General features: G+C 38.2%; 1 pseudogene; it reads left to right on the forward strand.

Annotated features, from left to right (window-relative positions):
* The first annotated feature begins 2,050 nt into the window (after window positions 1-2,050).
* Window positions 2,051-12,602, forward strand: LOC139042478 (E3 ubiquitin-protein ligase MARCHF2 pseudogene; annotated as a pseudogene).
* The last annotated feature ends 699 nt before the right edge of the window (window positions 12,603-13,301 follow it).

Consider the following 13,301-nt stretch of genomic DNA (forward strand, 5'->3'; position numbering starts at 1 on the left):
AGTAACTATGAAAATAAAAGATAAAGGAATCATCAAAGTGAATTTAAAATAGCACCATAACATTACTAAATTTTGCAATGCTTAATATGATATTAGTCTTGGTTCTTATAAATACACAGCTTACTGGACATCTCTCAATGTCATGAGGCATTTATTCTCTAAGATAAACTAAGGCCAGTAAATGTTTCCCTTTCTAATTCACTTATACCTTATCTCTAAAGTTCTTTGGTGGCCTTAAAGTTTTTCCTGCTTTGATTTCCTAATGGTGCGTTTCCCTGAGGCTGTTATCCTGTGAAAAGGCAGATTAATCTGCTTATATCAAGTATGCTACACATTTTCTCTAAAGTCAGCTAAGCAGCATCTCTAAGGTAGGCCAAGCACTGTCCCATACCCGGAGAGCACTGGCAGGTACCCTCGGAAACTAGCTTCAGAGAATGGTGGTTTTCCTTGTTAATTATTTGTTTTGTTGGTTTTTTCTTAGTTCTTTTGTTACATTTGGTTTCGATTTGCTTTTGGAGTAAACAAGGACAAAGATGTGAATCAGGACGGAGAAACTTTTTGCTGTAAAAACAAGCAACGACTTGAATTTGTCTATATAAAACCTGCATGGGAGGCCATGTTTATATAGTATAGTACAGTATACTAGCTGCATGAAGTGGGGGGATTTATATAGTAGTAACTCTTATCTAATTTATGTATCTTTGTTAGTAATTACCAAAGTCTGGGTTAGAATGTAGATAGCTATGCTTATTTTTCCATTCCCATTTCTGAACTGTAAGCTCCTTGAGGTCATATTGAGTGCCTGAGTTGTTTGATAGCTGACATTCCTAGTCCATATCTTACATATTGTAAATGCTGCTGCAAAATATTAGGAGACTCTAATTATTAAACATTATTTAATGTTGCCACTAAAATAAACCTTTTTAACATTCAAAAGCAATCCATATTTGTTAAAGAATATTCAGAATATTTAAAATATAGTGTAAGCCATAATAAATAAGAACTTCTCATAGCCTCAAAAATAAGAGGTGTATTTGTTCATTCAACAATAGTATGCACTACTAGACATTAGGCAGGTCCTATTCCAGGTGTGGGTGAAATGGATGAAGAGTCCTGATGAGGCCCTGCCTTCATGAAGCCTGTGTTTCATTAGTGGGAGAGAAACAGCAAAAAAAATAAATAAACAAACAAAACTCAAAACACTTGAAAGGAGCATGTTCTGTCATAGATGTCCTGAAGTGGAAAGAACTTGACACGTATGAAGCTTTTGTGGCTGGAAAATGTGAGCAGAGGGTGAGAGTGGTATATGTAGATGCTCATGCAGGCCACTGTTAAGAAGTTGAGTTTTTATGTTATGTACAATAAAAAGCCACTGAAAGCTTTCAGGTAAGGAGCTGATGTGACTTTATGGAAAAAAAAAAAAACAACCCAGCAAGGAAAAACTACATCGGACTGCACTGGCATGCTGGATGCTATAAGAAGGTTAGGTCAAAACTGGAAGAAAAGAGACCCGATAAGGAGGCCATTGCAATAATACATCTACCCAAGAGATGACAATGGCTTATATTAAGGGGACAACAGAGGAGAAACAGAGAAGATGACAGATTCAAGGTGTGCTCTGGAACGAAAACTAAGAGGACTTGCTGATAGATGGGATGTGGGAAGGAATCAAGAATGACCTAAGATTTTTACTTGAATCAATAGGTAGACAACAGGTCTGTTTACTGAGATGGCAAGGAATGAAGGAGAAATAGTGTGGAAGAGACCTCTACTTGCCACACAGTGCCAATTCTCTCCTTCTTTGGTAACAGAATTCAGATTTTATTAAAGATGGAAGGGGTCCTGCTAAAATCCATTTTTGTCTTCCTTTCCTTGTAGCTAGGTGTGTGCCCATTGGGTGGGATCTGACCAATGAGATATAATTGGAAATGTTGTGTAAGACCTCTGGAAGTTTGTTTCAAGCTCAGTGATGTGTCCTTTTCACCCTTCTATCTTTCCCCTGTCTTCCTCTTTGAAACCTGGACGTGATACCTGGTATACCAAGACCACCATGGATATCAAAGTGATTCGAAAGGTGGAAGCACCTGCCAAGATGATGAATCAGAAACGTAAAAAGAAATCTGACAACCAAGGAGTCTTCGTAGCAGATCTGAATGCAGATTTTCAGTCCTCTTTTGTGTAAGAGGGAGATAAAGTCGATATTTTTATTTAAAGAAAAAAAATTTTTTTTTGGTTTGGTCATGTAAAATTTTTTTATTGAGTTCATAATAGTTTACATCAGTGTGAAATTTCAGTTGTGCGTATTTCTTGTCTGTCACCACACAAGTGCTCCCCTTCACCCCCTGTGCCCTCCCCCTACCCACTCCCCCTGAACTGTTTTCTTTGTTCATGTGCTTGTTTATATTCCACATATGAGTGAAATCAGATGGTGTTTGTCTGTCTTAGTCTGGCTTATTTTGCTTAGTATACTACCCTCCAGATCCATACATGTTGTTGCAAATGGCATGATTTTGTCATTTTTTATGGCTGAGTAGTATTCCATTATATATATATACCACATTTCTTTATCCACTCATCGGATGATGGGCACTTGGATTGTTTTCATGTCTTGGCTATTGTGAATAGTGCTGCAATGAACATATGGGTACATATGTTACTTTGGATTGTTGGTTTCAAGTTGTTTGGATAGATACCCAGTAGTGGGATAGCTGGGTCATATGGTATTTCTATTTTTAGTTTTTTGAGGAATCTCCATACTGTTTACCATAGTGGCTGCACCAGTTTGCATTCCCACCAGCAGTGTATGAGTGTTTCCTTTTCTCCACATTCTCTCCAACATTCGTTATTTTTTTGTCTTAGTAATTATAGCCATTCTGACTGGTGTAAGGTGATATCTCATTGTAGTTTTGATTTACATTTCCCTAATAATTAGTGATGTTGAGCATCTTTTCAAGTGTCTGTTAGCCATCTGTATATCTTCCTTGAAAAATATCTGTTCATATTTTCTGCCCATTTTTGGATTGAGTGGTTTTTTATTGTTGTTGAGTTTTGTGAGTTCATTATATACTTTAGAGCTCAACCCCTTGACTGATCCATAATTTGCAAATATTTTCTCTCAGTTAATGAGTTGTCTTTCTGTTTTGTTGATGGTTTCCTTTGCTTTGGAGAAGTTTTTTAGTCTGATGTAGTCCCATTTGTTAACTTTTTCTTTTGTTCCCCTTACCCTAGTAAACATGGTATTCGAAAAGATGGGGCTAAGACCAATGTTGAAGAGTGTACTGGCTATATTTTCTTCTAGGAGTTTTATGGTTGTGGGTCTTACATTCAAATCTTTAATCCATTTTGAGTTAATTTTTGTGTATGGTGTAAGATAATGGTCTACTTTCATTCTTTTGCATGTGGCTGTCCAGTTTTCCCAACACCATTTATTGAAGAGACTTTCCTTTCTCCACTGTATGTTCTTGTCAAAGATTAACTGTTCATAGATGTCTGGTTTTATTTCTGGGCTTTCTTTTCTGTTCCATTGATCTGTGTGTCTGTTTCTGTGCTAGTACCATGCTGTTTTGATTACTATAGCTTTGTAGTGTGTTTTGAAGTCAGGGATTGTGATGCCTCCAGCTTTGCTTTTTTTCCTCAGGATTTCTTTGGCTATTAGCTGTCTTTTGTTGTTCCACATAAATTTTTGGATACTTTGTTCTATTTCTGTGAAGAATGTCATTGGGATTTTGATTGGGATTGCATTGAATCTGTAAATTGCTTTAGGTAGTATGGAAATTTTAGCTATGTTTATTCTTCTGGCCCATGAACAAGGAATATCTTTTCATTTCTTTATATCTTCAATTCCTTTCAATTATGTCTTATAGTTTTCAGTGTACAGGTCTTTCGCCTCTGTTTAAGTTTTCCTAGGTATTTTATTCTTTTTGTTGTATTGTAAATGGGATTGTATTCTTGGTTTCTTTTTCTGCTAGTTTATTGTTAGTGCATAGGAATGCAACTGATTTTTTTAAGTTGATTTTGTACCCAGCAAAAGTTTATATTTTTAAACCACTATCTTTTATTTGCTGCTAAATTAAATCTCCACTGATGCCAACTGGCTTCAGGAGGTGGGTGGAAAATCAAGAACTATGTTTTGAAATGCTAATTTGAGATACTTATTAGATATCCAAATGAGAGTGTCAAGTAAACAATTGGATATAGAAATCTACTCCTAAAATGGGAGACCTAGGCAGAAGATATACATTTGAGAGATAAGGGGTGAGTTAAAGCTATGGACTGATAAGATCATGTGGGAAGAATATGCAGGTAGTAAAGAGAAAAGGGCCCAGAGCTGAGCCCTAGGGCCCCCAACAATTAGATATCAGCACAAGAGAAGGAGCCAGAGAATGAGGCTGAGAAAAGGAGTCCAGTGAGGTAGTGAGAGAATTCAAAGATTGTGGCTTCATAGCAGCAAAGAAAGAAAAATATACGAAGATATATGGAGTTGTCAACTGTACTGAATGGACTGAGCAGAGAACTGAATTGAATGAACTGAATAAGGAAAGTGTCTGTAGGACTGGCTAACACGGAAAACATTTTATCTTTGACAAGAACAGTTTCAGTGGCACGGGAGAGGGAGACTGGAACCTGGCTTGGGGAGGGATAGAAGGAGTGAATGGGAGGCTTTAGTTCCCTGCAATGTGGAGAATGCATATCCTGGAGAGCCTCACAACAGAAAACTTACAAATGCTAGGCAAAGTATAACAAACACCTTCTTAAACGTATAGCTAAGCTATAAGAAACTAAGGAGAATCCTAAGGAGTAGAAAATGAATAGGGGTGAAGAGGGACTTAGAAACCAGAGGGATAAGCTGAAACTAAAACTGTACAGTTATCCTTGTATAATTTGCCAATCACCCTTTAAATTTTTTTCCTCAAACATTGAACAGATACAAAAATATTTATTATTTGTAATGTATGAAAATAATCATAATAAAATGAGCACTTATAAGTGCCTTTAAAGACTCCTCTGTGTCCCTTATAATTCTTCCATTTCCTGAATATTTTACTACTACCCTAATGTTCTCTATGGTTTCATCAAAACTGTGACCCCAAACAAGTAACTGTTTATATCTTGTTCATAGCAAGTTTCACTCTATATTTAAATAAATTCACAGTCTTTATGCAACTTGGCTTTTTTGGCTTAATAGTATTTTCCTGATGTTTATCAAAATTGTTGCATGAAGGTATAATTCAATAAGTGACGATGAATGTAATACTGCAGAGCTGTGGGGAAAAGATGGTTTTGTCAACAAACGTGTAGGCCAATTGGAAAATAAAACTTAGCCCCTACCTCACTCAACTCACAACAAATAGAATGGCGGGTTCAATAGCTAAATGTAAAAGGTACAACAATCAAGGATCTAGAAGATAACACAGGAGAAAATCTTCACGAGATCAGGGTACAGATATATTTCTGAAATTCGGTGCAAAAATCACTAGCCATAAAGGGCAAGATTGATAAAGAGGATTATATTAAAATTAGAAATTTTTGTTCATCAAAAGACGAGTAAGAGTAAGAGAGTAGAAAAACTATTTGCAACACATATATCCAACAGTGAGTTTGTAATGAAGACTTGTCAAAGTATTTTTACAAATCAATAAGAGAGTCTGACAACCTGATAGAAAAACTAGCAAGAAATCTGATCAAGAGCTTCATAAGATAAGGTCTTGACCTCACTAATCATCAAGAAAATGCAAATTAAAACCATATGAAGTACACAACAGAATGGCTGCAATTTAAAATAACAATTCCAAGTGTTGGAGAGGATGGGAGCAACAGAAACTGTCATCCTGGTGTGATAACAAATTGATACAGAAACTTCAAAATGCTCATTGGTAGTTCGCATTAAAGCTAAGCATACATTTATCCTCATATGTAATGTTTCCATCCTTAAGTACATTCCTAGCAAAACTTCATATATATGTTTACCAAGAGGATGTCCAAGAATGTTCATAGCAGCATGATTCATATAACCCTAAACTATCCCAACCAGAAAGAGATCAAAATGTCCATGAACAGTAGGATGGATAAATAATTTTTGGTATATCCACATAATCAATACTTTACGACAATGAAAACTGCTGCAAAATGCAACAAAATGGTGAATTCACAAATATAATGTTGAACAAAAAACAAGACACAAAAGAATACATACTTATGATTCCATTTATTTAAAAAAGTACAATAACACACATATGGTGTGACGAGTCAAAAGAGTAGTTACCTTCAGGAAGAAGGCAGGGGTAATGAGTGGGAGAAACCACAAGGCAGGTTTCTGAGAGGCTAGTGATGTTCCATATCTTGATCTGAGTGCTCTTTATATGAGTTGTCTCACTCATTTCTGCAACCCTAGGAACTAAGCGTAGGTTTGAATATTATAGGTGTTAATTAAATATGTTTGTTAAACGAGTTTTGTTGAATTTAAAGTGAGAAGCCCCATCAATGAGGTCACAGCTGTTGCGTTATTTCAGCACTCCATAATATATACCCTCTATTAAAACCAAGAAACCAAAAGTGGTTTTGTATATCTTTTTTAAAGCAAGAAAATGTCTGTCAATCACATATATTTTCAAATTTTAAATATTTAAATTAGTAAATTCATAATTTCTCAAAAATTTCTTATTCTGATTATTTTTTCCCTGACAATTCCAGACAAATTAGGTAGCGGGAGTGAAAACATACACATTTGGTCACTAAATTGGTTTCTAGCAGGGATAACAAAGACATAAATGGTTTTTATGGAATTTCAGGAATGCAATGTTAATATTAACTCTGAAAGTTGTAGAAGGTGCCAGGAGAGAAAAATAGGAACACTTAAAAAGGTCCCTAAAATAATAAGGCTTCCCACTTCACACTAGTAGGTTCTAAAAGAATAAATTGGAATGCTGAGGAAGTGTTACAACATAAATGAGAGTTAAAGTATTTCCTTCTTCTAAATGCTCTCAGAAAAACAAACAAACAGAAAAGATAAACACTTCCTAAGAACTACTAAGCCATAAAAATTCAGAACATTTCAAATTTATGAAATATTAAAGCCAGGAAGTATTGCACATGAAAGAAAAGTTTTCTAATAAACTTTCATCTCCATAGTAAAAGAGGAAGATGGATTTCAAAGGGAAGGGGAAAAAACAAGTTTGCACTTTTATGCTCTCCTTTCTATAATTAAATTTTAGGTTTTCTATTGCAGGTAAACAGTGGATTCTCTTCTGTATGATAAGGTTGAGGAAGAAGGAAATCACCTGAACCTTCAATTATGCTTTGAAGTAGATTCAGATTGTAATAGTACTCTATAAACATTCAAACATCTAAAAAGGCTATTAATAACTTCCTGAGATTTAACAAAAAAACTTAATGCTCTATAGCTATAGACCACTCTTCCAGCTTCAGGCAGCCACCTCCATGTGGGCGTTCCTATTCAGAGGAACCAGGGTTGAGAGTGTAAGTGATCTGGTTCTGCGCAGTCGTTAAGCTCATTGAAAAATAACTCAGAGCACATGTCTTATCAATGGTATCTATATTATAATTTATTATTGTTAGTATTACTATAGAATGCACATGGTGAGAGGCAGCTAAGCCTTGTACAATTTCTAGAGTGTGAATCTTGCCTCCACCAATTATTAGCTGTGACTTTGGGCAGGTTGTTCAACTACTCTGGACCTCAAAGCCATTAACTATGAAAAGGTAATAAGAACGTATCTACCTCATAGATGTATGCAGATTGTGATGGTTAATTTTATGTGTCAACTTGACTTGCCACAGAGTGCCAAGGTTAAATTTTATTTCTGAGTGTGCCTGTGAGGATATTTCTGGATGAGATTAGCATTTGAATTGGTAAACTCAGTAAAGTAGACTGTCCTCCCCAGTGTAGGTAGGCATCATCCAACTCATTACAGGCCTGAATAGAAGAGAAGGCAGAGGAAGGGGGAATTTATTCCTTTTTCCCCCCTGCCTTACTGCTTTAGCTGGCACATCTCATCTCCTCTTCCCCTGCCCTGGGACTAGTTTTACATCATTAGCTTTCCTATTTCTCAGGCCTTTGGACTTGAACCAAATTACATCACTTTTTCTTAGTTTTTAGCTTGCAGACAGCAAATCATGGAAATTCTCAGCCTCCGTACTGAATGATCCAATTTCTCATAATATATATATTATGAAACAGAACCAATAGGAGATATATACCTGGAGAACCCTTACTAATATAGGGGTTAATGAGTTAATACATGTAAAATGAAATGCTTAGCATTTAGCACCTAGCAAGTCCTCAGTAAATGTTAATTACCATCATTATTTTATTACTATTACTGTGTAATTTAGAAAGTAGGAACAGCTCAAAGACTTACAAACTTTGCCCTAAGAAAGAACAGACAAATTATAACTAACTGGATTCAAGAAATCAAAACATCCTGGAAACTAGGGCTGCTGTGGAGGTTGAGTGTGGAAGAAAGAGTCAGTATCCAGAAAGGCTTTCTCCATCACTTGCTATTCTTTATGGGAGATAGTCTACTAGCTTGGAGGCAATCCGAACTCTTTCTTGTGCATAGTGAGAAGTCTCTACCTATGAGGCTGAGAGGTAATGCCTTGAGGCCAGGTGGCATGAGAGATGCTCAAAGATGATGAGTGAGCTATGGGGCAGAGGACGGAGGTGAGACCAGTGGGGAAAAATGGGGCCACATGTTCTGAGTCGGGCATCCCCCTAACAACTTTAAGGAGTTTTAACAACATTTTGTCAAACTTACACAATCTCCTCTCCGCCTTGTCCCCCATCCCGCATCCCCAGGTGAGGGCAGATGCTTCAAGCGTTTCATTGGTAGGGTAGCTATGGGATTTAAAGCCAACATCCGTATCTGCTTGAGTTCCTGACTCTACTATGCAACTTTCCCCAAAGACTTCAGGTTAAGGACTTATGACAGGAAAAAACGCCTCATCAGGAGGAAAGCTACAAAGTGTGTTGACTTAATGAAGTTGGACTTTCACTAAAAGTAGTGGCACACGGGGAATGTGTGCAATTTGTTTTTGAGCACTTGGGACACAATATCTTCCTTGGTTATATATTACTGAAAGGACTTACAACCAGTGGAGGGCGAAGAGCAGGTGTGAGGGTAGAGGTCCCGGCGCTGGCCCAGCGTCTGCTAAAGGTCTCCCTTTTTGGTTCAAAATGTCAGAACATTTTGTGAATGTTTAAAATCAAACACCTCTTTTGGATACAGATTCAAATAAACGACCTTATTGCAGAGCAGTGAGTTCTTCTTTGCCAGTATTCCCTCCCGTTCTCCCTGCTTCCCATACACTTCCAGGTTCTTTTGTACGCATTGATCTGTGCCCCAGTTTCAATAGAGTATAGCTATAAATATAGTATTTTTCTGGCGGGGTGGGTTGAGGAGGGAGGCATGAGGTAAAAATATGCCTTTTATCTTTTATAAAAAATTGTAAATTAACCCACTTTTCTAGGCTCCCTCTCTCCTTTCCTATGTGTATTGACATAGAACTTGTTTTGTCAAATGAGTCGGTTGTGGTGAGACTGTTAAACTATATGAATAGAGTGTTGCCAAACAGCCTTTGAAAAAACAAGTATTTGTTCACCACATGAAAGCACATTTTCACAAACATCTATCAAATCACTGAGCAAATTCTTAAAGTCTATAGTGAGATGTATGTTTTACATTAAGTTTACAACAAAACAACAATAAAAAAGCCCAAATGTATTATACACAAGACACCACGTTTAGTGTGGATGAGACACAAAGACAGGCAAAGTCCTGTACTCCAGGCATGCAGTAATGCAGTGGCCAAACTAGGGGACAAGAGATGTTTTCATGACTGCTATTTAAAGACGTCAACTTGGGCCATTTGCTTAATCCCTCTGGGTGGGCTTCCTTTTCATACAACAGAGTTGAATTGACTCACCTCTCTGGTTGTTTCTATACTTTAAATCAATCTAACCAGAATGGTCAAATGTATGCACAGGAAATTTAGCCAATAATGTCAAAATCCAAAGAACGTCAAGTGTGTGATGAGTATTATCGCCTCTATGAGAGGTCAGAGGAAAGAGTTCGCTGGAGGGAAGGCTTCTTGGAGCAGGGAGGACTTCAGCTGGATCTTGAAGACAGAGTAGGAATTGGATGACCAGTAAAGACAGGATAGAGAGTTGTAATCAATAAACATGGTGGTGCGATTGTGGGTGATAAAGACTGGATGCAATAACATGAAAAGAAAGTTTTGCAGATAGCACAAGATAAGTTTGGGGAAATATACCGCAGTTTGGCTATGATTCATCCATTCCTCACTTTTCTTTTCTGTGAAAAATCTCAAACTAAGGAGCATGTAGTGCCCTGTGGAGCAGATTCATTCTGACAATGGTGTTAATTGGTTATTTTTGTAATTTTCTAATTGTATTACGTATTTAATACAATATGAAACTGAAAAATCAGCTTTTATAATATTTTCTATTTTGGATTATTTTCATACAGTAAATAAGTGTTAACTTTGTATTAATAAACCCCCTTAAAGTACTGGTAATATTAAATGTCAAGTGAAAATAACTAATAATTATTTTGTAATATATCATTCATCTGTCAATCAACAAATATTCATTTAGCACCTACTGTGAGCCAGACTCTGTGGTAGGTGCTGGGGCAGATAAAAATAATAAATGCTCTCTGAGTAGGGTAAGAAATGCTGGTTTTGGAACCAAGAATAAGTCAGTCAATAAAAAACATATAAATAGGTCTTTCTAATAACTGAAGAGTGTTGCAACTTATAAGCCCTATATCCCAAAGAAAACTGAAAAATATTTTTTACCTTGAATTATTAACATTGACTCTGTCTTGATATATAATTGTTAATTTCATTCAACAAATACATTTTTATAATTGTCAATACAGAATACTTAAATTATCTTGATTATTCCTAGCTTATACAGGTGACCAAGCTTATCATAAAACTATTTCAAAATATCCATTTATTAAAAGGAAAGAAGTAAAAACTTTGGAAGTCTCATAAATGTCTATGAATGTCTTTTTCCTTATCTACAAAATAAAAAGGTGGTGATAGAATTATGAACTTACTTCCAGTGAAAAAATTTTATATGGTGAATTTCACAGGGCATAAATTCAATCCCATCAATTTTCAGAGGGCTTTTGGATTTTCCTTGTAGAAACAAAAACGACAGCAGCCCGCACACCTAAGGCTAGCTGCAGTAGTTTCTTCTCAGCAAAGAATCTCTTAAAGGTGATAGACTCTAACGAAGACATGGTCCTTGCACTTGGTCCCTACAATCCTTTCCTCCTCCACTTCTCAAGGACTTTGCTTCTGGAATTAATTTCTTTCAATCAACGAAAGTGTCCATCAGTTTTCTCCTGTAAGTGATAAAATGTTCAAATTCTAATTATTTAACCAATGTGTTTAATGTTAGCATTAATAATGGCGGCGACTTGCGGGGCGGGGGGTGGGGGGTAGGCAGAAGAGACCTGGAAGATGAGAGAAAGGGGTGCAGACTCGGCAGCTAGGAAACAGAGATGGAAGGGAGACTTCACTACGTGTCTTTTGATGCATTTTGGTGTTGGAAGCACATAATTGTAGCCCCTTAACAAATAAATAAATATCTAACAACATCAACAGTAACATAACTGGAAAGAACAAAATTGCTGCTTCAATCTCTATAGGATAATTAGGGTGGAGTTATGTAAGAGTTGTAACACGGGGCAAAAGTTGCTGGTTATGTATACATAAATTAAACGAGATATTTCAATTGCGGTCTTTTCCATAAAATGTTTAGCTTACGCATTTTTAAAATTTCTGCTTATCATGTTTTTAAATGTTTACTTATTTGCCATATCAGCACGAGCCATCTTTCCTCACGCCAAATGCCTCAGACTATATGGCTGTCATTCTTTATATTTATAGGAGAAGCACCAACCCACTTCTCCTGGCTTGAATTAAGGGTATAGACTGCAGTGCATACTTAACTGCTGTCTGCACACTGGTTGGGGCGCTGATCAGGCTCCTGGGATCATGGGCATCAGGCCCTGAGGACATGGGGTTCCCTCATGTGACTACTGCCACCTCCCTGGCACAGGAACCCTGGGCACCGAGCATAAGAGCTGTCTGGAGAGGTGGCTTTCCACATCCAACACCAGCTACAGGGAACTGTGCCTCACAGAGGTGCAGTGGAGAAGCGGTCCGGCCCCTCAGACACTGGCTGAAGGACCCAGGGCCTCACACAGAGAAGCGGAAGTTGTGCTGCGCAGCACCAGGTGTGCTTCCGGTTCATCATGCCACTGGCTGCCATCTTGGAAGGCTGTACCTGCGCAGGCCCCGAGGCTACGTCTGGCTCCACAGTCACTTGAGGCCGCGGAACTTATGGCCTTCAACGTCATCCTTTTCAGCATCTGCGACCTCTGGACGCTGGTCTCCTCCCACTGTCACTTCCGCCTGTGCTCCGAGTGGAGAGGGACCAACCAGAAAGTGCCCTCAAAGAGCAGGAACGCAGTGGCTCTGAGGGCACCCAGCACACCCTGCTGGTGGCTGGCCTCCTGAAGGAGGTGGCAGAGGAGACGCCCGGGTGAAGGCCGGGCTGGTGGGGCCAGAGGCAGCTGGTGATGCCCCGGCGTTTGGCAGGACCCAACCTGCCCGACCCTTTCTGCACGGCAGAAATGCTTCTCAGGCCAACAGACGTCAAGCAGGGCCTGTTCTGTGATCCCGTGTGAAGATGTTTTCAGATTTTCTTTGCACACTCTGGGACATGAGGAGGACAGATGGACCTGGTTCTGAGCTTTGGACGGAGTGAGCACTTTGATCTCATTCTGAGGTCCATTTGGCCCTTTCTCGGCCAGCAGCCGGGGCCATAGATGAGTGGAGGGCGCTCATTGGGCTGGGAGGCTGCGCAAGCCTCCGGCACTTCTCCGCACATGGCAGGCTGGCTTTCCTGGCACCCTTCACTTTCTAGGTTACACCGCAAAACCCACTCCAAATGAATAAAAAGATCTCTTTCTGGACAAAAAAAGTGTTCAAAGTGAAGGGCGCCCGTACGTCACTCAATATGATTTTACACGTGATAATTCACAAAGGAAACGTTTTTCAAGTGTTTTCTATTTAAAAAGAAGGTCTTTTTCAGTGCTTTCTTAAAGAAGGAAGGAGTCCTTCTCATCGTCTTGTTACATATTCTCTTTCTAGTAAAGAAAACATTTTAAGAACTTTTGCCATTCCTGGGTTCAAAGGAATGTGGGAGATAAAAATCACTGGGTTTTTGTGGTTAATATAGTATC

This window comes from Equus asinus, chromosome 29 (assembly GCF_041296235.1).
Source record: "Equus asinus isolate D_3611 breed Donkey chromosome 29, EquAss-T2T_v2, whole genome shotgun sequence".
NCBI classification, from domain to species: Eukaryota; Metazoa; Chordata; class Mammalia; order Perissodactyla; family Equidae; genus Equus; species Equus asinus.